Below are 22,409 nucleotides of genomic sequence, written 5' to 3' on the forward strand. Positions count from 1 at the left end.
AAAAATATAATTATGTATAATTTTTAGGATGCTTGATTAGTAAAAAAAATAACACTTTTAATTTAAAAAAAAAGTAAAAAGTTTTTTTTTGCTGTGTAAATTCTTTTCTTAATGCTTCGTCATTGCTTCTGCGAAATATACATTTCTAAATTGGAGTTAAAGTAATTGTTATTTTATTCCTGTGTGAAAGTAAACATTAATTAATTTAAAGACCAGAACAAAATGTTTACAGTACGAGAATAAAAAAAGTAAATATTAAAAGCATCATTGAATTATTATTCGTTTTATGAATTAACTACCAAATTAAAACAGAATAACATCATCATATTCGACTGACTAAATTCAGTTGCTGAAAGTATTCAGTCAATATGTTCTCATGTGTACTTGAACTGTTTGACTGTAGTTAGCACATTTATATGTATGTAAGTACAAAGATATTTAAACTTTGGTTTCTTTCAGCTACTATCCTTATTTTAATGTTTCTTACATTTTTTACCAAATGTTAAATACATTTTCATTTCTTATTCAAAAAATTATGAAATACAAACTCTGATTTATATCTCATAATTTTTCATGTTTTATTATAGAAAAGTTTCTTACTTTTAAATTTTCAATAAATGTTCATAATCCAAAAGATACTTTGTAACGAAACCACCCCCTCCTGCTTCTAATGTTGTAATTTATAAGATAAAAATTAAAACAGAAAACATCCTTAATTGATTCCAAAATCCATTGAATAAAAGGTACGTCAATTCAGATCGAATATGTTTTATATATTTTTCAGGTATTGTACGAATGTTTAAGAGGTCGTTTATATATGATGTCACGCTCTTGGGGGGGGGGGGGAGGCATTGTGATGTTGTAACAAGTGTTACAACAAGAAGAGTGACGTAATGCATTTTTATAACAATATTTCTGCGTAATATAGCATATAGCATGACATACGACAAGGGGAGGAGAGGGGGGTAAGGTGAAGTGTAACACTTTGTGACAAAGAGGGGAGGGAGTCAAATATGATGAAAAAAAAGTGTGACGTCATTTATATACAGCTATTGAGAAGCATTCCTGGAAAGAGGAGAGTCATTATGTTCAATTTTTTTCGTAAAACACAGCAGAAAGTCTCTCCCCCCCTCCTCTCCCAGCTTGAATTCTATTTAAAGCGTAATAAAATTTGTTAGTAAAACTATTAGTTTTTAAAAGTGAAAGTTTTCAAGAATTTTAAACGATTTAATTTTGAAAAGATATTTTGTGTTTTTATTTGAGCCCATGACACCTGAGAATAATTGATTTTGAATGATTCGGGTCAAGAACTATGTGAGGAAAGATTTATGTTTGTGAAAATATACTTCCCTATGCTGAATCTTGAATTAGATCTGACCACATTCAGGTTTTTAAAATAATGCTCTAAAGTCTCCGCAAAAACTTTTTATTGTAAATAAATTAGAATTCCAAAATGCAAATCCTCAACAATTTATTTTTTATGAAGAATCAAAAACAAAACGAAAAGACGTTTTAAGTGAATGAAAAAGAATTGGTTCGTATTTTTTTAGATAAAATAAAAATTGATTATATCAATTTTTTTGTAAGCAATTACAACTAATCACATCACTTAAAGAACAATAATTAAATCGAATGGCTAGAATTATTTTTTTCTTAAAACGAGATTTATTGTAATTGCATAGATCTCTAGATATACCAGAGTGAAAAACAGCACCTTCCTTAAAAAGATATATAAAGTATTTTTCCTCTCAATTAAATATATTTCATTTTAACTCTTGTTTTCTCTCAAAATGCCCCTGAATATTTATTTATTTATTTATTTATTTTTTTTATTAGACACAAAAAGAAACTCCTGCACCACATAGTATCACATAGGGCCCGAAGGTAAGAGGCACAACAGTACAAAATACACAAAATAAAATGAGCACAACATACAAACAATTAACAACGAATAGAGAAGAAAAAAAAACACACACACGCACACACACACACACACACACACATACAAAAAGGTCAAACAACTGAATAAATAAAACGTTTAAAAAGAGAAAAAGTCTCGACACTCTGAACCAGAGCAGAAGGAACAGGAGGCCAAGAAACGGACAACTTCCTCAGCTCCCGCATAAGAATTTCTCTCTGGGGGTTAAAACGATTGCAACGAAACAACAAGTGTTCTGTATTTTCAATATCCTGTCCACAATCACACACGTTACTAGTAGAAATATTAAATTTATACAAGTACTCTTTGAAATTACCATGCCCAGTAAGAAACTGAGTGACAAAAAAATCAGTTTTGAGATGTTGCCGTTTCAATCTAAAGAAAATAGTGGGAAGGAAGCGCTTGGTCCATTTTCCCTTATTTGAAGACAGATACTCTGAATTCCAATCTTTAGTAGCTTTCTTAGAGTAGAACCAGAGCTAGAACAGTTTCCAGAACGAGGGAGGATTAGCTACATCTAAGGAAAAAGGTAAACGAGTAGCCTCTTTTGCTAAAGCATCAGCTCTTTCATTTCCTCGAATTCCTGAGTGGCCTCGCACATGGGTAAAATCGACACAAATATCGTGTGAATTAATATTGCTTATAATGCTTTGAACTTCCACAATGAGCTTTTCAAAACTTAGTGAAGAAAATGTTGCATTAAGAAATCACTAGAATCATGAACACATTTGTACTGAAGCGAATTTTTTGTTTTATAAACTGAACTTTATTTTAATTTCAAAAGTTAAAGTTCGATGTTATAGTTCCGAAAAAGTTGATAGTTGATGTAATTAAAAGCTTTAAAGTAAAAACTCAAAACTAGCAAAAGTTTAAGTTTAAAGTTTGTATTCTTGGGAAGATTATTTAAAAAAAAAACGCTAAAAGGAAAGAAAAAAAAAATACGATTACAAAATAAAGATAAGGAAGGAGTGAAAGGAAATAATTTACCTTTTTAAATCCCAATTGGCATCTAAATTGGTAGCATATTAAGAGCCTAAAAGCAACAAAATTTATAAGAAACAAAAACTTATGCTTTCTTCAAAGTGAAAATGTTGTATTTGGATGTCTTTCTAAGAAAAAAAAAGTGTTAAAGAAAGGTTTTCTATTCTTTAATTTTTCGGGTGAATACAGAAATTTTACTTTCTCTATCAAAAGAGAAAATAAAGTTGTTACTACACAGAGTTTTTCAATGCTTAACTTTTATAATTCACTCACGACAAAAAAAAAAAAAAATATTTTTAGGACTTTCAATTTTATTCTTCATAACTTTCTTTAAAAGAGATACAAAGTTATTTTAATTGACTAACGTGTTTTCAGTAAATTTATATTTTAAGTATTCTTTTATTTACATTCCTTTTTTTTCCATCATCATATCTGTTTTTCATGTCATGCGTTTTTTAAATCGACACAAAGTTAATATCTGTATAGATGATCACTTCGATGAAACACGAATTTGCAATTTCCATTGCATGTGTATGCTTCCTGTATTGAATCTGTTCAACTGCTAACCAGCCTATTTACACATTTAACTTGAATATTTCTTTAAATTCAGTTTTAATATTTCTTTTAGGAAACACTATTTGATGGTATTGACAGTTACCGAAAACAGGGTCTTAAGACCTACAATATTCATTACAAATCTTTGTCACTTTTTTTTTAATTTTTAACTTTATAGGAAGTCCCTTAGTTACTTATCTAATGTACCTCAAGAGTGATTTAGGGAAGTGTCTGATCTCTCATCAAACTTTTTTCCTCAATGATTCTAGAATTAACATCCAAACTGAATAATTAAATTTTCCATAAGTAGACCACATTTAACTTGAGATTTTTTTCCAATTCAGTTTTAATGTTCCCTTTAAGAAACACTATTTGAGGGTGTTAACAATCACCAAAAGCAGGGTCTTAAGATCCTGCACCTAAAGGAATCATTACAAATCTGTCTTTTTTTTCTTAACTTTATAGAAAGTCCCTTAGTTACTTTTCTAATATACCTCAAGAATGATTTAGGGAAGTGACTGATCTCTTTTCAGACTTTTTTCCTCAATGACTCTAGAATTAACACCCAAACTGAATAATTAGATTCATCCTTAAATTGACCACATTAACCCAAAATGCTTTTTTCAATTCAGTTTTAATGTTCCCTAAACACTATTTGAGGGTGTTAATAGTTACCAATAGCAGGGTCTTAAGACCCTGCACCTATAGTAGTCATTACAAATCTTATTCACTTTTTTTTTTTTTTAACTTTAGAAAGTCCCTTTGTTAATTTTCTAATTTACCTGAAGAATGATTTAGGGAAGTGACTGATCTCTCTTAAGACATTTTTTCCTCAATGGCTCTAGAATTAGCATCCAAACTGAATAATTAGATTTGTCCAAAAGTAGACCACATTTAATCGTTCCACTAACATAAAAAAAAATCTACTACGCAGTTTGCAGACGCCTGAACGTCGCAGACAGCCAGGATTTTTAAACGTGATCGTCATCAAAAGTACTTAAAAAACTCGAACAATAATCCTACGTAATTTTGGGCAGCAATTCCTACTTAATCGGCCCACGATTCAGCTAGGCCGGAAACCAATCATCCACCATACCTAAACGGCCACCCATGTTCTTAGTTATTACGAGGGCCCATTGTAGCAGGAATCTTCTTCTTTTTCGCGTTTCATTTCTTTATTCTTTCTCAAAGAGGTTTTGGTATCTCAATCTAACGAATCACAGAGTTGGTTCCGATTGCGACACGCCGATGACATTGCGAAATAAACACGGGTTTGAGACTCGATCGCGGAGGTCAATAATTAGATTTAATGATTAGTTCTACCCGAATTGACACGGCATTGCTGTAAATGACCTCTTCCCAATAAATGTAAGGTCTAATAATAAGGCTGAATCGGGAGAAGTTAATGCACTCATAAAAAATTAATGTAAATTATTCATACACATTTCATTATTGCAATATTCACAACAACTTGATTTTTGCCGTCGATTTAAATTAATAGTCTAAATCAATTTTATTGCTGTGTGTGTATTTAATTATGGTATTCAATAACTATTGCTACATTACTTTGTGAATCAATCATATCAAGTAAATTGTCTTCGAATTGAGTTTTAATAAACGTTGCTGCTCATTTTTGAGAAAGGAATATAAATAAGTAAATGAAAAATAGAGAACTATCTAATGCACTAACATTAAGGCATGGGTTAAAAAATAAACATTTGCTTCGTTTTTAATCACGAGTGTATGCTTTCGGGGAAAATACCAAATTGCTGTAGAAAGTTTTTTTTTTTTTTTTTTTTTTTTTTGAAAAATGATTTTGAGGTCATATTTCTGTAAAGAATTTTTTGTTTCAAATTGAAAGGTATTTTCTGCTTTTGAAAAAGAGTTAATAGCTGCCGAATATGAGTGATATATATTCGGCACTTGACCATATCTTGCACTTAACCATAAGCTACACATTTTGTGTAAAAAAAAAGGTTTAAATGATAGTCATAGTTCACGATGTTGGACCCTGTTTTAGAGTTTTCTATCTGTCAAAATTCGTTAGCTCGATGTCCAATCCATGCTCCAAAACTCGAAAAAAGATGTCTGAAAAAAGAAATGCAAAAGTTAGTAATCATTATAATGCTTTAAATGTAAAACTTTTAAACTTGTTGAAGTGCTAGAATTGTCGTTGCGTGTATGCAGAGATACGCATTTTAAAGTAGGCATTAACTTTTTACGGGAGAATCAGAATAACATGGTAACAAATACTTTCATATCCAAGTTGTAGCTTATGAAACATATCTTTATCGACTTAATACAAAAATTTTCACTCCTTCTTTTTCTTTGTCTTCGTCTTTTTTTTTTTTTTCGAATTTATTAATTTTTTTTCAACCTATTGTTACTTTGGTAACAACTTACTTTCATGCAAATTATCATTTAATTTGTACTGTTATCACAAAGTTATATTTCGATTCAGAAATTTTTATGCCTGCTTTCATAAGTCACTTTAGAGCTATAATTTGCAAATTTTCACCATGATCTCGCTCTTCTTGTGTCAACATGTTTAGCTCTGATGTATTTCAATTTGAATAAAGAAATCTTTCCTTCAAAAAGTAAATAATGAACCATTAAGACTAAATATTACAGGTATATACTATATGTCACTATGAACGTCCAAAATCTGGTAAATGTCGACATTAACCTGTGAATATCGATATTCATATTGTATTGAAGATATTGACAGTTCAAATGTTTTTGGTGAAACACCGGCAAATCGACATTCTCCAATTTCGGTGTTTCACGGAATATAGAGATAACCTTGGTGTGCAGGCGGATGACTGTATAGTTGTTCTCCAGCCTACTTCAGTACACCTTGCAAACAATAGGAACCCCAGGGTGAAAATGATAAAAAAATAAAAAAAAATAAAAACTACTTCAGTAATATGAGTTCGTTAGAGCAATTAGATCAATTCTAGTCCAAGTAAAATTCTTTAAAATTGCAAGTAAACGCTAAATTTGAACATTCTTTTAAAAATAGAGCAAAGGTACCTTTGAAGTTGAAATAAATGCATGAAAAAATTCAAAACATAAATAAATTATAATTTTTTTTTAAGAAACAAACAATGCACAGTTTACCATTATTATTATACTATTCTTAAAAATACTATTTTCTCCACATGTTACCTTCTTTTAAACACCTGTTCATCTCGCTTCCCTCAGCGTTCCTTTATGGAACACTAGCCTCCCTCGCTGCTAAGGTTTCTCGTGAATCAGGGTTTCCCTTCTTTTCCACTAGTGACGCTTTTTATATAAACCATTTCTAAAGCTTCAGAAAGCCACCCTTTTCCCTTCTCTATTGAAAACACCTTTCTGAAGGGTTGTGCAGTTATTTATGTTCATTCGTTTATTCCTTTTTTTTTTTTTTTTGGTTGGGGAGAACTTAACTCTTCTATTCTGTCCTCTATCCACCTTTTATCAAACAGTTTGTGTCGAAAGAATTTTGGGCAGCTTGAGACCACAACATTCTCATTTGTCACATTTTTCAAATTATTCCCATGATCACAGGTTTGTAGAACATGATCAAGCAGTTTTATTCTGTTTACGAATGACCTGAACGCAGCTGTAAAAATCATCCACTACTTTAATTACACGTATCAATTTTATTTTGCACATATTATTTCTTTAACTAAAATATAGGATCATTATCCACGATATTAAGAAATTCCTTTAAAAAAAATATTATGTTTCTAGTTAAGTTTGCCCAAAATTATCCCTTGTTTACTACATTTAATTTACAGCTTTTCCTAATAGGATTTTTCTTTCTTACAATAACAGTAACAGAGACAAACCTTGCATGGGTGACATCCGGGGCGGTAATTTGGGGTCTCAATCCCTCCCCTCTACTAACTCAAGATGAAAAAAAAATTAAAGTTTATGTTAGTATGAAAACATGAAATTCATACAAGTTTCATAACCAACTATATTTGCGCAAATAACGAAATTTTAAGTGGGTTAATGTACAACAGAGAAATAATAGTGGGGGTCCGGGGCTTACACCCAGAAAACTTTCAAATTTGCATTCTTAAAAATGCATTTTAGCTTCATATTTTTCAAAAACTTGCAATTCCACTTTGGGTGTCACCCCCCAGGCGCGTTACACCCTGAGAGAACCGCCCCCGTAGCGACGCCACTAATAATAATAATAATTACAATAATGACATCGTAGTAATTACTGTACACATTGCTCACACTCAAAAATTAATCTATCATCGTATTAATCTCATATCTAAGGAAATTCTTATATGTATATTCTATAAATGTGTAATGACAAAATTTAAAATGTCAGTAATAGCTTCGAGTAGCTCTTAACCTATTTTTCATAAATGTCTCATTCACTCACACGCCCAATCTGTGATTTTCGGAAAACAATTGTCTCCAAAACTGAAAGATTTCCTGTCAGGTTTTGTCAATCGACGAAACATTCATTTAACTGAAACCGCCAACGTCATCCCTAAACACAGGAAGTATATGCTATTTATCTACAAAATCTTTTTCGTCAACATCTTTAAAAAATTATTTCTTCTTCTAGAAGACAAAGCTAAGCATTTGGTTGGCCTATAATCCTTTGCTCCACTTCGACCCACTTCGGTTTTTCTTCCGCTAGCATTCCCACACCATTTAGCTCAAGCGCTATTCTTCAGTATGGTTTATTGTTCATCTTTCTTTGTTTTCGAAATAGCTTTTCTCAGTTTTTTACAAGTGGTCCTTAATGCAGTCCTTTTGAATTTCTGCTGCTTTTTTGACAGCTTTTCCAATGATCAAAGAACTGAATCCTATCGCCCTGATCACTTTCCTCGGAGAACTCTCGATCTCATTTCCGTTCTCTTTTACGAGGTATCTGATCAATAATTTGGAAATGAAAGGGAAATCATGTAAATTAATGTTTCTCAACAAACAAAGCTTTATTGTTATTCGTACTTTCACTGCCGTGCCCTGGAGCAATCCCTAAACGGAGGTTTAAATTGTTAATAGTTGACTGGTAATAGCCCTTGTATACATTCGTTAATTATTGCTACATTTTTAAGCTGTTTTATTATTGATCGTAATGATTATCAAGAATTATTTTATTATATTTTTAATTAAACTTTCAAAATAAGTTATAAATTAAAAAATCTAGTTTTTCAAACCTGGAAAAATGTATAGTTTTTTAAACCTCAAAAAAACCTAGTTTTCTAATAATTCATGAGTTTTCTTTTTTGTTATTTTTTATTTCACTTTAATTATTTTATGGTTTTTTATTTTTATTTTTGCATCTCCTGATTCAGTGTTACTGTTGTCAATGAAAGCCTTGTCTGATTGCTCGTCGGACTCCCTCTACGATGCTCATAAAATATTTACTATTCCAATTCCAAGTCGGACCCCTAGTTTCCGACTAGGCTAACATGGCCTCTCGTCGGCCCTAAGAGTTGTGTACTTTAAAAAAATACGTACAGGTTTTACTTATTTATGTATTTTTCTTTTCAAATTTTAAAAATTAGGCCTTTTCCGCACTGAAAAGTGCATTATGTGTTAAAATGTTTCTTTTAAAAACATTTAAAGACAACTTAAATTTTTAGAAATTATTTAGATTTTAATTAATTAATTAACATAATTTCAAGCGTGATTACAAAACATCTAATTCACCCACACATACAATATTTCTGCCAGATGATACGATATACTCTGCTATGTGTTTTAACCCTAATAACAGAATTACACAGTCCAGAATTTGTGCTATCTTTTTTTAGCTGAAATACTCTTGAAACACTCATGTTTTTAATACAAACACTCAGCTCTTAAATTTTTTCGACTAAACGTGTTTATTTAACGATTACTTAGGATTTAGGATTGAAACATTCAGCAGTTTATGTAGCTTTTATACCATGAAACAAGAGCGATAAAATGACAGCTCAAACTGGAGGTGTTACTTCATTACTAATTTTCACGCTTTTTAGAAGAAGGATTTCAATAGACCTCGAGAATTGACAATACGATTCAATTTTATTGAGAGTGATTTTAATGAATGTATCACATAGTGGTGGCAGTAAAAACCCTGTGCGATGCGGCAAAAATATATTTATTTTTAAATTGATCAAAAGTATTTTTAAAAAGCCAAAATTAATGACAAAATATTCTAACCTTCTCCGAGCAACAATTATTTTTCATCTAGACGCTCAATCCCGAAGCCAATTAGACGCAATGCATGAAAAACACTGAGGCCACAAATTTTTGAAACCTATTGAGATAGTGACCCGAAATCTGAGAGCATGAACGGTTCAACATCATTCCCGATTCAAGTTGTATTATTTAATCGCCCGAATTATTTTCCTGGCTTTATTTCCTGCTGTAAAAACCTTAAAGTATATCATGCATGCTTCCGGTACTAGATGTATCGTTCCACATTTGTAAAGCAATAGGTTTATATCTCTGCATTAAACTGTGCTTCCTTCGAAAGTAAAGTGAAAGGGAAAAACATGCTAGAAAGTATGGAAGGAACATTGGCATTGTATTATTTAACGGGCGTTGGTGTCATAAATCATTCCTAAAAGTGCATTCCAATTATTTTTATAAATGACAATTCTCTACCGTTCTAATTTCTAATTTTTATCTTCTTTTTTTGTGTGAACAAAAACGCTTCAGAAACGTTCCTGGAAAATAATGGGCAACTGATGTGCCAAATTTCTGCCAGTAACATATCTTGCAAAAACCAGGAACGTTTTCCGCTAAACCTCAGTAACCTTCCTGAAATTATCCTGGAAGTCTCCTGAAAAATTCAGAAGCCTTCCCGTTTAAAGCCAGTTAGTATCTAGAAAATAAGAGTAAACTTAGGAAGGCATAACATAAGAGCTTGGCACCTTCCTGATTTATCAAGGAAGTTTCCACAGCAGTATAGCAAACATGGCCAAACCTGAAACAGAATTGCAAGTAAGTATTAAGAATTTTACTCAACTGCAATTCTTGCAAAGCTACGTAATCCACGGACTTACTCGCTCCCTTTGGGAACTTAATCAGTCTGCATGGGCCGTGAACGAACTGAAGCCGATACACTCAATAAACACACTCAGTCAATATTTAAACCGGTAGTTTAAAATATTTTTCTCAACAGTGAAAAGTCTGTATTCGTGCAACTTGTAGAAATTCAGGAAACTTTTTGACAATGATACTTGACTCTTCCAGGAAGTGGATATAAACTATTGAAATCCCGAGAGGTAACACGGAAATACTCAGTAACGTTTCGGAATTTTTTTACAGTGCACTAAAACATCTAATCCCAGAAATAATACTAAGATATACTACTGTTGCTCTGAGGTGATGATATATAAATTTCCTTTATTTTGCTCCATTTACTTTCCCTAAAGGTGAGGTTTTACGACTCAAAATATTATGGTTTGAATTTACTCCACAACACTCCTGCCTAAATCAAGTCTTTACGCGGTCTAATAGCTTTTAAATTGTATCGCAGCTGTAAACAAACACGAGAATGAAGATTTAGCGAAAAACGAAAGTTTACTCGTAACAAAATTCAGCAATTTATCGCCCACAAATGCATTTTATCACATCAACTTTCCATGATGAAGTGAATCTATAACTTTCTTCGTCGCAGCGTGCCCGCATGAGGTTTTTTTTCAACAGTGGTCATTTTTTTGTGTGTTATAGTTGCATAATTCCAACTTCACAGCGCAGAGCAGATCACGCTGGGCAGATTAACCCATTTTCGGTTTTATGGGGAACAGGATTCCTTTTTATCACAACGAGCTATTTTGATTGGGAACCGGTTGGTGTTTTGAAACTAGCCTTCCACCCGATTTCGCTGGTTATAGCAAGCTCCCTCGCGTCCTTCAAAACGATTTTTGGTTTGTTTTTCCATCTTCGAAAGTTCCTTTTAATTGAAGAATGCCAAAAAAGTAGAACTTTTGTCGATGGTATCTTGCTTTGGAATGCGATCGAGGGAATTAATCATGGCCGATTTTTGTGTCACACATTCGTCGTGATATTATCAACGAAAATTTCAAAATACGTTCATATTTGATATATTTGAATGGTGGGTAATTCCACATTTTTGAAGCAAAACAATGCTTATTTTGTAACATTCAACGCAAAATTTATGTCATGCAAAAGACTTTCTGCTCTGGAATATTGTATTTTTAAGCTAGATTTAATGGTATTCCTGAAATACATTTTAGGTGGTTTTTAAATATTTATAAAAAACATGGTAACTGACCGACATTTTAAAAACAAATATGTCAGTCAGTTACTATGCTTTTAACAATTTTTTTTTTAATCGTCAAAATGAATTTCGGATCAGTAAATGTAGCTTAAAAAATACAATATTCCAGGGCAAAAAGTCTTTTGCATGACATAAATTTTTTCGTTGAATATTACAAAATACACATTGTTTTGCATCAAAAATGTCAGTCAGTTACTCGTGGAATTTCCCTGTCGCGTTTTTATTTTGACTTACTCTGTGAGATTTGATTCATGAATACAATTTTTTTGTATTTTTAAACGTGGTTAGTGTGGTGAGTTTGTTTGTTTCAAATTTCCTACTACATTGGTTGCATTTTTCTGTTCTTTGGGAATGTTTTGGGTTTGAATGACTTATTATGTTATGACTGTTTTTTCTTTCTTTTGGATATAAAATAAGCTGAACATTTTTAACGATTTTCTGAAGCGTGAATTTTATAACCGTAACTGTGTGAAGAAATTTGACATGACTATTCCCACGATAAATGAAAGTTAGCATTTTTTATCTTTATTTCGTTTGTTTACATTTGATCTGGAAATGATAACTAACATATTTGTGACGCTAGTTAAGTATGAGAGGTTGGAGCGCAAATAAAAGAAAAATGGATTGTTTAATTTTTGTGTGTTCTCCCCATTTCAAAATTTTCAGACGGCTTATGGGAAAGGAATATACATTCAGTATTTTATGTCTAAATATCAACAAGACACGTTCACACACGTGAAAAATTGTTTGATCTTTCAAAGTCAGAGCGAGGCAATTATCCTCTTCCTTCGGCCCCGGGTCCACATTGATGGAAAGAAAAAGTACATGTTCCAAAGAGTAGTTTTTCTCCCGTAAATAAAATTAAATCTTTAAGGCAAAATTCAAAAACCTTGAGCATAAATCAAAACTACTGGTATTTTTGCTTAACAAGTGCACAAAATTTCAATATAACAAAAAGTACCATATTCGGTATATCGAATTACCGGTATTGCAATGATTAGTCCTGAACAACGTTGACATATAAATATCCGCCAATGATGAACTGTCAACCTTGAAATAGTTCTTTGCCGCTTTTATTTGCGTTCCATCTTTTATTTAGATGGATTTCTTATTTTACTTATTCAGGAATTATGTTCAGCGATTAATTCGTTGATAATTATTCTGTCATCATTTCTCGCAGTATAACAATATTTGGAGATAAAAAAATGCGATACTGTGTTGAAGTTGTGGTGACGCATTTTCTCTTATCCTTTGACTGTTTCCCTAAAATTTCGCGTATTAATAACAGCAACATATTGTAACAATAAATGCAAATAGGAGAGGAAGCAAGATGATTCTTGTTTGATTTTTTTAGAGAAAAATATTATTCGAGGGAACTCTATTTATGAAAACTTATGTTGAGATAAATTTTCGGAGCATTTTTCTCATCCGGCTGGAGATAATGAGGTATTTCATTTCAATTATGCTAATTCTATTACTATTTTGTCACCTTCAGATGAAAATTAATATTTGCAACATATTCCTCTGTAGACTTGGTGGCATAAATAACTACGATAGTGATACGAAATTTTAACCATTCTTATGTAGAACCTTCTCTTTCATCTAAAATCCTTCTATTCTAGAAAGAATATTTCAAAGGAATCGGCATTTTAAATTAACAAGTATAAACTGAATAAAATATTTAAAATTGAGGAGCTGCATTAGGATTTTTTTCTTGAATTAATTTATAAAAAAATATATTAATTAAATTGGTTAATGTATTCAGAATTGTTAAGTTCCATAAATTAAAGTATATATATCGTGTAGTACTAAAAATATGTAGAAAAAGAGACAACTAATTAAATTGTTACTTCCGGCCTATGGCCACTAAATATTTTCCTGTTATGCCCTTTAGTCTTTTCCATGTTAAGACATATTTCAATAACAACTTAAACATCCCTTTCATCTTTTACATTCAATTACATCAACCTCGTTTTTCCAGATGAAGAGAAATTTTATTCATTTTTGTCCGGTTAGTATTTTATTTATTTTTACATTTATAGCAGTGCATTTCAAACCCTTAAAGTAATTAACGATGATGACCTAATTTGCTTTAACCGCTCCAGAATTTCAAGTGACCAATTAACTGCAGAAGCACTTCTGAACGTCCTCAAGAAATTCAAATAGTTTCCTGGAAGATAAGAAAACAACAAAAGAAAACATACCGCAGACGAAACAATTCTAGGATAGTGCGTGGATTAAATTATTTCTGCCAAAGGATTCCAATTTAAATCCAACTTTTATGAAAAAGAAGGGAAAAGAAACGTGAAAGAAATAAGAATAACTATTTAACCTCGGTTACGCTTCAATTAATTATGCTAAGGGAAAAGTTGAAAACAAGTCGGAAAATGATGTCACAAATATTTAAAACTTGAAGTGATATATTATGAAGTACTTTTTTTTCTCTTTAGCTATTTAAAACATTTAATTAAATACCTCTTCATAAAAAGCAGCTATTCATATCATTTTATGGTTTATGCAAGTTTGTAATGTTGGCAAGTTAGGTCAGCTAAGTAAATGCTTTGTGATACGATATGAAATAAAATTCTTAAAAGTCTACAAAAATAATTTTAAAAACATGAAAAAGTTGCTGAATGATTTTTTTTTCTTCAGTCTTTCTTACAGAAGAGAAAAGAACATGTTTAAAAAATATGAAACTATTAGATCGCCTAAAAAAAGTTAAATGAATATAGCATTTTCATCTTTTGATTTTAATAAGAAATGTTCAAAAGTGAGGTTTTTAGATCTAGTTTTTTTCATTGCTTTTTTTTCTTCAACATAAATACTGATTTTTATTTATGTTGTAATAAAGCAACATTTCTTAAGCTTGAGTCGCGATCTTATTTTCTCTTTGTGATATGTCACGACAGTATATAATACACTTGTATTTAATTTTTCAGTAAGAGGGTTGTTTTAAAATTAACTTCTAAATTTACAATAAATAGCATTAAAAGTATAAACAAAAGTGTAGCTCAAAAATGTCTTCCTCTCCTTGCTAGAAAGTTTTGGGTTTGCGTATAAAGCGAACAATTCAATTGTAAAAAATATAAGTCAAACTTTTTAGATGAATATATTTGATGATAAATAGTATCTTTGTTTATATATAAGAGCTCCATTTTGAACCGTTGAAAGTCCTTTCCCCGTAACGTTGGGTTTTAGGGGTCTTCAACCACGGTTTGAAAGTATCGTGATTTATTTCAAAATATTGAAAATATCGGATATTTTGACACCTATCCCATGTTTTTGATATATATAACCGATATTTTCTATCGACGCTAACAAATTTTTTAAATAGTAACTGCATATTCCAATCTCATTGCTGTTTCTTTTCTTTTTTTTTAAATTATAATGTGGAAATACATTTAATGATTCTTTCACTTTTAATGTGTACTGTATGTATTTCATATAAAAATACATTTCAAATGGTATTCAAGCATGAATGGTATTAACAGTCGTTAATGAAATGCAGTAATTGGGTGCATATATATTTGTTACTTTAAATTGTTATTACTTTTAATTAAGTTAATTTAGCACTAGCTGCTTTACTTAATTAACATAATGTTACATACTTGTATAAAATTACATAATTCGAAGTAAAAAATGCAATTTAGTCATTACACAGATAAAATATATTTTCTTTTTTCTAGACCAACTGTTAGTTTTTAACCTGTTTTTTTTTTATTTTTTTTATAATTATTTATTTTAAAATTGTTACATTGCAAAAAATTATTTTGTATTTAAAAATAATGCATTAATGATACAAAAAAAAAAAAAAAAAAAATCAGCTGCATAAACTATGGATTTTTTTAGTTATTTTTGGTAAGAGATTAATAATATTAATAAGATCAAAATAAGCATAACTTTAATACTGTAAATACCGTGATTAAAAATTAAATATCTAAGTAAAAAGGTATCATGGTATCTTAAAAATAAATATTGGATATGTATCATGAGATATAACACAATCTATATCGTATCATCTTATATATATCGGCGAAACCTTCCCTCAACAGGCTTTTCTTTCTGTTTCAAAGAGTACCCTTCAAACGTTTTGATATGATGGACCTGGACCCCCAAGCTGTTATTGCCCCTCTGTCAAAAAATATGTGAAATCGACAATAAAAGATTATTTTTCCCAAAAAGAGGGTCGCAAGGCTGGAAAGCTTGGGAACACCTGTTGCAATGAATAATAATCAGCATATAACATCACAAACGGGAGACAGTCACTGATTGAATACACCTGATTATATATCGTACATTACCAATTCCTAAGGCTGTGGGAAATTTTCTTTCCACCACGGAATAAATGTGTTTATAAATTCTAGCAGCATTCCCTCCGACCCCTGTCTTCTCCAAAAAGAGGGATTTATTTTTAATGGAATGGACTTAATTAATTTCTTTTTTTTAAACAATAACAATAAAAAAAAATTTTTGTCCCATAAGTATAAAAATGCCCTTAAAATGAGTTTAGAATGCAGCAACAAAAAAACGTCAGGGTAAGGTCAGTGGCGTAGATAGGGCGGGGCGGAGGGGGCAGTCCGCCCAGGGCGGCAAACTTTTGGGGGAGGCGATTCAGCACCTTTGAGGAGGAAAAAAATCTAAATAAGGGACTCATACTTGAAATCTATTACTGGAGGCAAAAAAAAAAAACCCTCTTCGAAATGTAAGGTTTCGGTATAACCATATAACTGCGTTTCTCATTGTTCAAAGTTGAAATATTTCCGCAGTAAACCCCTGAACCCTCCTCATTCCCTTAACGTCACCTAAGATAGACTTTAACTCTATTTTTAATGCTTAAAGTTTGGAAAATATTGTAAAAAAGACTTTCTAACGTCAACAAAGGCTAAAAGTGACTTCAGTTTTTATGAAGATTCGGGAGAGAACCCCCTCCCCCCTCCGCCAAATGTCAATTTTAACTGCTATTTTTGATGTAAATTTAGAGTTTTTCTTCGGGATAGGCGCCAGACCCCCCCCCCTTTTTTTTTCTAGGAAGAATACACGGAATAAATTAGTTTCCTTTCTCCCTTAAATAAAGGGTCAATTTTAAGTTCAATAATTTTCGATGGTTAAATGTATTAGATATGTCTTAATGAAAGGGCGGCAAATAGACGTATCGCCCCAGGTGGCAGAAATGTAGCTACGCCACTGGGTATGGTGATTTCAAATTTCCTCATTCGGTTTTTTAAAAAAATAGAAAGAAAGAAAAAAAGAAAGAAAAATGATTTTAAAAAAAATCTTTAAATCAACGACGATTGAAACTTACCAAATTGCATAGCAATCAAAAACGAAAACCAAAAATGAAACGGGTGAGGTGCTGTTAAATATTCTAAAATTAGAAAAGAAAGAAAGGAAAAGAAAAAAGAGAAAGAAAAACTTTGAATCAGTTTGGAGTGAAAATTACTACCAAGCATTCCCATCATAGAACTAGATGGAATTGAGGATCTGGGTTCAGCGAAATATCACCACAAATCTAAAATATCGTTTCCTTTTAAAAGTCCTGTTTCAAGGTAAGAAACGTCATTTGACTCAGCAATATCTTCAGCGATGAGACACTACTGTACCGACTGACAACGCAGCTGATCTCCAGTTTGCAGTCACTTCCCGGAAGAATGAAAATAAATTCTTTCTTGGGCAAAAAAAAAGAACAAAACTGGTTTTCGCCTAAGATAAAGAGAAACATTCCACACTGCCATTTACCATCACCGACGGCAGAGTGACGCTTTGGGCAACAATCGCCTGTTTTTTGGAATATCACGCGCTGCCATTGCTTGTTAATATAATTTACAAGTCTAGTTTGGGAGCCCTGAGCAGAGGTCATTCGATCTATGTTGCTCAAAAAGACTTGAATCGACGACCATTTATTTTCTTACTCAAACGAAACTGCCACTTGGTGAAATAATAGTATTTATGCGACGTTAACTTTCCACTTCTGGTTTTTGATGGGCAGTTTGTCTCAAGACGTGATTCGGGAAATTGAAGAATTCAGTATGCTAATTATTTTTTTTTTCTTTTCTTTTCTTTTCTTTTTGGGAAATAAGTTTTGTTGATGAATGAATTATTTCCTTCAAATCATGACGAAAATTTACTATGGCAATGTTAATTAACACTTGCTTTTACTTGATAATCATGTTCACCGGCTTTTAATAGAGGATAGTAATTGGAAAGCGCTGTTGAACTGATTGATAATTCGTTAGAACGTTATTAATCTAAAATATCGTGAGTCTTAATGATAAATTACATTATTACATGAAGCACTTGATTAAGTACCTGTAAAATGGAAATGATGGCTTTGTTGGTAATTTTTCAGTGGCATTGTGTAAAATAGGCATTTTACATAATAAATGCAATTAGTCTAATGATAGTATTTTGTTAAGTATTTTCTTTATTAAATCTAATAATTGTAATTAGTGCAAATTTGAAAAAAAAAAAGTGATGTTTTTCTTGCGGGTGGGAGGGGGCGGAATTTTTTTCCAAATGGAAAATTTTATTTATATAAAATCAATGAGTGCACACAGTTTTGCTCTTAGGAAATCAAACTTTTTTTTTTTTTTGCCTAAGGCACCAAATTATTCTTAGCACCAAAGGTTGCAAATCACATTTTATTTATTTACTAGCTGCGTGTCCGGCGTTGCACGGGATACCTAAAAAATGAAAAAGATGTCCAGTTGATGTTTTTGTATTAATCTGACATCAGTTTCTACGCGTTACAGGTTTTGCAAAACACCAGTAGAGCATATTTTGGCAAAAATCTCATTAACGTTAATTATAGTTATCAATGATACAAGTTATGAGTATTTTCAATTAGCACAAAAGATGAAAATATATGCATTATCAACTATAATCTGTGCTCACGTTAAACTGAATTACATCTGATAGACTATATCTGAAATATTTATGTACAATTACAATCAGCTCTTTACATAAAATGACACATACTGTTTGGTTGATTACGTGAAACTAAAGCACCAAGAATTAATAAATACCAATAAGCATTAATTTATTACCAATTCATTAGATTCCAATTAAGCTTTAGTTAAAATCCTTAAAAACAATCTTTTTTGTTTAACTCTGTTTCACTCAAAGAAATCCAAACAATATTAATTTAACGTGTTCTTTTAACGATAAAAAATGTATTTCAAAAGTAATAACAGGAAGGAAAAAGAGAGTTATTACAATTCGAAAACTCACCCATGTGAAAGGAAAAAATCCAACAAAATAAACATAATTAGTAGCACATCCTAAATTTAATAAAATGTGAGGTTGGTAATCATAAACTTATACTACATTAAATGAACATAACTCAAGAAACAGCTTTTATATGCTGAAAAGAGTTAAGAACGTTGGCTGTAAAAAATAAAGAAAGGACAGACGATAAATAAAGGTTATGTCCGAATAGATTAACCGGTTAAAATTCTGGATGGAAACGTTGTTTTAAGATTTGGACAGCAGCTAAAAAAATCTCTTTTAAAACAATTATTAGAATTTTATTTGCTCACCCATATGAAAAAATGGCAACAGGAAAGAAATAAAAATTCCTGAATAACGCAATGTTAATTAACGTTTTAATTAATATGTCCGCTAATTAAAGTCGTATAATTACGTGATTGGTCTTGTTGTTTTCTTTGGACATTTTCGAATTGATCGGTGTCTCGTTCGATTCTCGATTCGCAGCAATTCTCGAGAAGATCTATCTTCAGATGGACAGACAGACAGACGGAAGCGAATAGATTTTAATAGTATGGATTTTTGTTTTGTTAAATGCAAATAGTTTTAATGATTGAAAAAATCAAAAAAGATTAATTGCTCTTAATTGTGAATTTTATCTTTTTAATCAATGAATGTTGACAATTTTTTTTTTCGTTTTAACATAATATTTAACTTTTGATGTTATTAATATGCAAGCTCCTTTTTTATTAGTTGTAGGAAGTCAATAATGTCACTTTGCAAAATAATGGAATCGCTAGTCAGATTAAAAAAAATTATTAACTACAAACATGATATCAAATGGCAAAAATTTCCGAGAATAATACAGAAATTTAATCATAAAACCTGCATCTTTTTCATTGGAGTTTTCATTAGACAAAAAAGAAAAAAATAAGGGAAGAGTGATACTTCATTTCAAAACCAAAAAATTGATTGGCAAGCTGATTAAAAAGTTTAGTAATCAAAATGTTTGAACAAATAATAAAAACCATCTAATATAGTAGAGATACACTTTTCCTATTCAACTTTTCAAAACTTTTCTTATTCAAAAAAAGAGTAAAGGAAGCGTGATACTTCAATCGAAATCCAAAACATTAATGTGACAATTGATTGGCAAGCTGAATAAAAAGTTCAATAATCAAAATATTTAAAAAAAATAACGAAAAACATTTAATTTAACAGAGAAAGGTTTATCATAACTTTTCTTTCAACTTTTCACAACTTTTCTTTTTCAAAAAAAAAAAAAGTGAAGGAAGCGTGATACTTCATTTGAAAACCAAAAAATTCATGTGGTAATTGATTGGAAAGCTGAATAAAAAGTTTAATAATCAAAATATTTAAACAAGTAATGAAAAAACTCATATGAAGTAGAGAAAGGTTAATCATTGCACTTTTCTTATTCAACTTTTCACTTCTTTTCTTATTCAAAAAGAAAAGAAAAGGAAAAGTAATTTTTAATAGAAAATTAAAAACTTCATTGACAAACTGAAACTAATAGGTTGAATGGGAGAAAATGTGAACAAAAAATTAAATCAAATGTTAAATAACATTTCTAACTTAATACAAAAAGGTTAATCAGAACACCTGGATTTTTTTAAGGCGTAACTTTTATTATACAAAAATACATTAAAGAAAGGGAAAGAAAAGTGCTTTTTCGTGTGAAATCAAACAACTTCATTGATTGATCGACTGAATAAAAAAAATCAATGATCAAAATATTTAGGCCTACTTATTTCTCTACGACTAATCACACAGATCATAATTCCTAAATTTAAAAAAAAAGGCTGAAATCGCGAAGAAAAGTAATTTTTAATTTAATATTTTTAATAATTTTCTTTTTGATAATATTTTGCTCACATAAAAATTCTAGATTAGTTGCGTTATATCTTACATACATGTATGTACTGTGCTAAGAAAGTTATAACTAGGGAAGAACAAATTTTATAACTATGAGAAAATCGGTTGAGATGGTCCTTGTGTGTCTCATGAGCAAAACGCATAAAATTCTCTGAGCATATCTGTGATACATGAAATACACCGCCAGCTCAGTCATTTCCAGCCGAGGACTGCAGTTTCGTGCTTATTAGCACTCATCAGCCCGGCATAGGAAAGTGACTGAGCTGGAGATGGAAAACCTCTTATGGAAGCCAAGAGGGCCAACCAAACTGGTAGCTAATGCAGAATTAGCACAGACCAGCCAAGTGACCGAAGCAATGGTTCGGTTCAACTCGAAAATTGATGGCAAGGCATGGTATATTCGGGCTGGTCTGTGCTAATTCTGCATTAGCTACCAGTTTGGTTGGCCCTCTTGGCTTCCATAAGAGGTTTTCCATCTCCAGCTCAGTCACTTTCCTATGCCGGGCTGATGAGTGCTAATAAGCACGAAACTGCAGTCCTCGGCTGGAAATGACTGAGCTGGCGGTGTATTTCATGTATTTCTGCTTTAGTGCTGGCTAAAGTGGCGGTAATTTACTGAACATATCTGTAATATTTAAGAAGTATATTTTGCTACTTGTATAATTAGTGTACCAAAACTGAACTACATCAGGGAATATTAGCTGCCGAGACATCAACATTAACAAGTCAGAGCTCTTTGGAAAAATGCATTATTGTTAAATAAATAAATAATTACAATGTTATAGCAATAGTAGTCTTTTGTATTTTTTTTTAAACCTAATTAGAATTTAAATAAAAATCTAAGTATTTGAAATGTATTAGCTTTCTGGTTCTGAAAACGTATTCATAAAGAAAAGGTGCTTCTTGTAATCTCAAAATACGTACATGAAATAATTTTGTAATTTGTGTTTAACGTTAACTAACGTTGCTGTTTGCATTAACTACTTCTGCACAAAAGTAAAAATTTCTCTTCCATACCATTTGCTTCAAAATGTAAAACAAAAAGCTTTAATTTCTTTTCCTTTGTCTCTGCCTCCCCCCCCCCCAAGAGAGTCTTTTTCTCCCTGTAAGTCCTCAAAATCAGGAAATCTCAACGTTTCACTTGAAGTGCTAAAAACAATAATACATCTTCTTTCACAATAGCTATGATTTTTATTTCTAGCCATGAAGATCAACAAACCTTTCTACTAGCGCACAACATTTAGGAAATTTCCCAAAACTAAATTTCGCATCGTTTTAAAACATGATTAGGACATTCCACCCATAGTTTGCAGTCGTTTTGGGATTGTTCACTCCCAGTACTGACTCTCGCGGCCTTTGTCCACGGCCGATACCAAGGTCAAAACGATCGAAGATAATCATACACGTAAGACTCTACATGGAACAATAGTTGTTTGGTTTTGTTTTTTGTGATGTCTGAGTTTTCAGCAAAAACGTCTTCCGGTTCAACAGATTTCTCAGTTTGTATTCTTTCTCTTAGCTCACTTGAAGGACACGTTTTGAATCTTCAATGAGCAATTTTGTGGTATGTGAGCATGATATATG

At 31.3% G+C, this 22,409-nt stretch overlaps 1 protein-coding gene across 1 annotated transcript in view; it reads left to right on the plus strand.

Moving 5' to 3' along the window:
- LOC129219658 (rho GTPase-activating protein 17-like) overlaps positions 1-22,409 on the plus strand; it is a 76,671-nt gene that overhangs the window by 2,066 nt on the left and 52,196 nt on the right. The gene's annotated exons all lie outside the window — the stretch shown is intronic.

The sequence above is a fragment of the Uloborus diversus genome, chromosome 4 (genome assembly GCF_026930045.1).
Source record: "Uloborus diversus isolate 005 chromosome 4, Udiv.v.3.1, whole genome shotgun sequence".
NCBI classification, from domain to species: Eukaryota; Metazoa; Arthropoda; class Arachnida; order Araneae; family Uloboridae; genus Uloborus; species Uloborus diversus.